This window comes from Pteropus alecto, unplaced genomic scaffold (assembly GCF_000325575.1).
Source record: "Pteropus alecto unplaced genomic scaffold, ASM32557v1 scaffold72, whole genome shotgun sequence".
NCBI classification, from domain to species: Eukaryota; Metazoa; Chordata; class Mammalia; order Chiroptera; family Pteropodidae; genus Pteropus; species Pteropus alecto.
Window position 1 is genome coordinate 1,044,307 of NW_006436811.1, and position 4,078 is coordinate 1,048,384.

At 32.4% G+C, this 4,078-nt stretch overlaps 1 pseudogene; it reads left to right on the plus strand.

Annotated features, from left to right (window-relative positions):
* Positions 1-2,246: 2,246 nt before the first annotated feature.
* Positions 2,247-2,364, plus strand: LOC112481480 (annotated as a pseudogene).
* Positions 2,365-4,078: the final 1,714 nt, after the last annotated feature.

The window sequence follows — 4,078 nt, forward strand, 5'->3', positions numbered from 1 at the left end:
TAAGAATTGAATATTTTTCGTGTTTTGCTTTTTTTTTTTTTGTTCTTTGTTTTCCTGTAAAGATGAGAATGATGATTTTCAAGTTTTATACATGTTGGGTTAGATGAAACTATATTTTAAAGGTTGGCAACTAATATGAACACCAATAAATATATTTTCAAAACTTATTTCTTAAGTAATTTGGGCTTATAGATCCACTAGACTTCTATTTTAAAGCAATTAATATTAAGTTATTATTTTCTCAAAAATTCTACTTTTTCCACAGTAGAAAAAGTATTCATTTCTTCTCTAATTTTATATTTCTTCCAAAACTCTACCCTAAAACTTCATTTAAAGGTTTACCAAATAGTCAGTGCAATTAGGTGTACCTAATGAAGACTGTGAAGCCTGGGCCCCAGGAATGAAAAGGGAAGATGGAAGAAATCTGAAGAGAGAAGATGCCTGTTTTCTTTGTTCTGAAAATGATTGTAAAGCCATGCGGGCCCGAGCTGTTTATTACTAGGAAGTAGTTTTTGCTGTTGGAGTAGGTCCACCATGATGCTTGGCAAAAGTTGATCTCTAGAGATGGTGATTCGGTTTGTTTGGAGAAACCAGTGTTCATATGTGGCATATGGAAATATCACATGAGGTTTGGGAGTGAGGGTAAAGATATAAAGTAATTAATTTATTCATACATACATAGACATATTTGTATATTTTAAAAGAATTTTAAACTAATTTATACTCATTTTTCTTCACCACTTTAAAACATTAAAAATAGCAATGGCAAAATACAAGGTAAAAATTAACTTCAATAACTGAGTCGACTTAAAGCATATTCAAAACTATTCTGGTCATTGTGGTTCTTAACAGATTTACTGAAGTAACAGGGTGAAGGGTAACTGCCCTGCCTGGGATTGTTGGTTTGTATCTAATTCTCCTCTGTTCAGAGCCCCCTTTTTATATCTTAAGCTGACAGAAAATTTCTAATTTCTTCACATGTAAATAAAAATATTTATGTAAATATATTACCTTTTTCTTCTTATGATAGCATTTTATGATATTAAATAGATTATATCCCAAGTTGAATTAAATTATTTCTTGACTTATGGGTCAAATTATCAAGAGGGCTTATGAAGTCAGAGCTTTCCAAATTGAAGTGTCTACTCATAGAGGTAAGGCAAACAAATTTATGCTATCTGAAAAATATCCACTTTGTTCTTATTTTCATCTATCATGTGTTAGATATTAAGGTGATCAAACATTCCAGTTTTCTCAGAACTGAGAAATTTCACTGGACATGGGATTTGGAGTGCTAAACCTGGGAAAATCTTGGGCAAACTGGGTTGAGTTGGTCAACTGATCTCAGAACATCCGGATTGGTAACTGGAGAAAAATGTTAAATGATGAAAACTAGATCTTTATCCATCTGATTATTTTAATTTTCATTTATTGCTACAGAAACTGTTGAGTTTTTAATACCTGGAAGCCTTAGATAAATAGAATTATAATTGTCACTAAAAAATTGTAGCAAATGGTCACATTGATTCAAAATGTCAGATTTCATGGGGGAAGGGGACATCACTCGTGGGTCATGCAGCTTTTAATTTAGTTAATTTTTCGTAAAAATGAACAATGCATTGCAAATTTGGCAAATTTAGCGAAAGGTTCTTAATTATCTCTGTAACTTCTAGTTTCATTGTTCTTAGCATAATCCCTTGAAAAGAAGAAAACAAAGTTTATTTCCTCACATCAGTTTTAAATGAAAAACAGAAAAATGATAAAATATAACATTAACCTTGATGAAATTTGTCTCTCTTTTTTAAGTGAGAACATTCTAATTACACTGAGTCTCCAGGATGATTATTTTATCCACCCTTACTTTCATAATAATTCATTCATTAAGCAAGCATTTATTGAGTACCTATTATGTACCAGAGACTGTTTAGGTGCTGAAGATATGAAAGTATGCCTGTCTGTGATATACCTGCTGTCAGTGACTTAATATTCTAATAACATGTGTGGCAAAAAGTAAATAGCTAAACAAATAAATATATAATAAAATATCATATAGCTATAAGTAATAATAAGATAAATATATTTAAGCTATTATATATATATTTAGCTATTAAATATATTTAAGCTCCTTCTATATTAGATGAGACGGTCAGGGTATATCTGTCTAGACAGGTGACACTGAGCAGAGATCTGAATAAAGTAGACGACAGTCTCATGCAAAATATTTTCATTAAGAGTACTGCAGTTAGGTCTACTACCAAGCTCCCTGAACATGCTCGATTCTGTCTGATCTCGGAAGCTAAGCAGGATGGGGCCTGGTTAGTACTTGGATGGGAGACCACCTAGGAAGACCAGGTGCTGTAGGCATAAAAAAAAAATTAAATAAGTAAGTAAGTAAGTAAATAAATAAATCAAATTAAGGTACTGCATTCAAAATAAACAGGCTCTGCAAATGTGTTCAAATTCTGGTTAAATAAGTAAATAAATAAATAAATCAAATTAAGGTACTGCATTCACAATAAACAGGCTCTGCAAATGTGTTCAAATTCTGGTTTGGCATATTGAAGAATATAACAAAGGACTGTGCCATTGTTCTGAAGATTTTTTTCAGAAGATGCCAGGTGCCCCGAAATGGGTTATGAAATGGCTTTAGCCATTGGTTTCTCAACATAGATGCAAATTAAAATCACCTGGGATCTTTCAAACACACCAATGTCTGGACTCTACCCCTGAACATTTAGACTTAGTATGGTGTACAACCTAGGCATCTGGAGTTTTAAAAATATACCAGGTGATTCTGATAAGCAGCATTTGGCAACTTTGCTGTGTTCTAAGTTATCTTTGAATCCTATAAATATCAAATTACATAACAAAAGTCAACTTTACAATGTGGCCTCAAATTCTTCCACACCATACCTGCCATTGTAACTTATGCTGTTTTCACTAGCTTTCTCAATTCCTTTTCCTTTTCAGTGCTTCTACTCAGTCTGCATATCCTATGTCTAAAATGTCCTTTCCTTTTTGTCCACTGTCTCTTTGAGTAGCTTCCATTTCAAGTTTAATTTCAGATATTTAGATGTTTCAGGCTACCTCCACCAGTCCTGTGTGCTCATTTTACCAATTTTCACATCCAGTTTGTTTATTCGGGTTGTTCCAGCACAATTATCAATAATTATTCCCACTATACTCACAAAAGAGCCCCAGTTTGCACCAGAATTTATATGGTCACCCTTTAATCTGTGCTGCCAAAGTGCTCACCATGTTTATAATTTGTTAAAATACACTTAATTTTCAGTTAACTTGGATATATCTTTTGCTATTTTGTAACACATATTATATTCTGTTTTGTAACCCCTACAGCAAACACATTGCCCATTACACAGTAGATAGTTACAAACATTCTTGATTTAATAGATGTATGGAAGTTAATACGTGTTGCAATATTTCTGTAAAGCAGCCATAAATATTTGTATTTTTGATTTTAAAGGAATTTTAATTCTCATACTTAAGGCCAGTCTTCCATCAGGCTATTTACAATATTTCAGATTGAATTTACACAAATCCAGTTAAGGTCACTTCTGCAACACAGTGACAGTGATTTTACCAATATAGTCTGAAACAAATTGAGGTCAGTGCACATTTTCTCATAGCCTTGCTCTTAGCTTTCTTCCATGAACTGCAGAAGGTTTCAATTTACTGAAGCACCGAGGTAGGTAAGATCCAATCAAAGTAAAAGCAAAATCAATAAATGCTAACCTCAAAAGGCTAAATAGTAGTGACATCAGTCATGAAGAAAAGTTGTTTGCCAGTTTGAAACATCATAGTTCTTTAATGGTTAAGAGAATAAAACTGCAACGGTGGACACTTGTAAGTTTTGTTTACCCAAATGTATTTAACATGCAGACAAGGAGATAACAGGTGAATTGCATTATATTGACAGACTAGTGCTTAATAACAACAGAAAAATCTGATCTTCTCAACCTAGAAAGAAAATATTTTGTCATTGCAGCATATTTTTGATGATATGGTTTATGAATAATAACAAAATATTTTAATGTTTGTGGTAATTTTAAAATATATG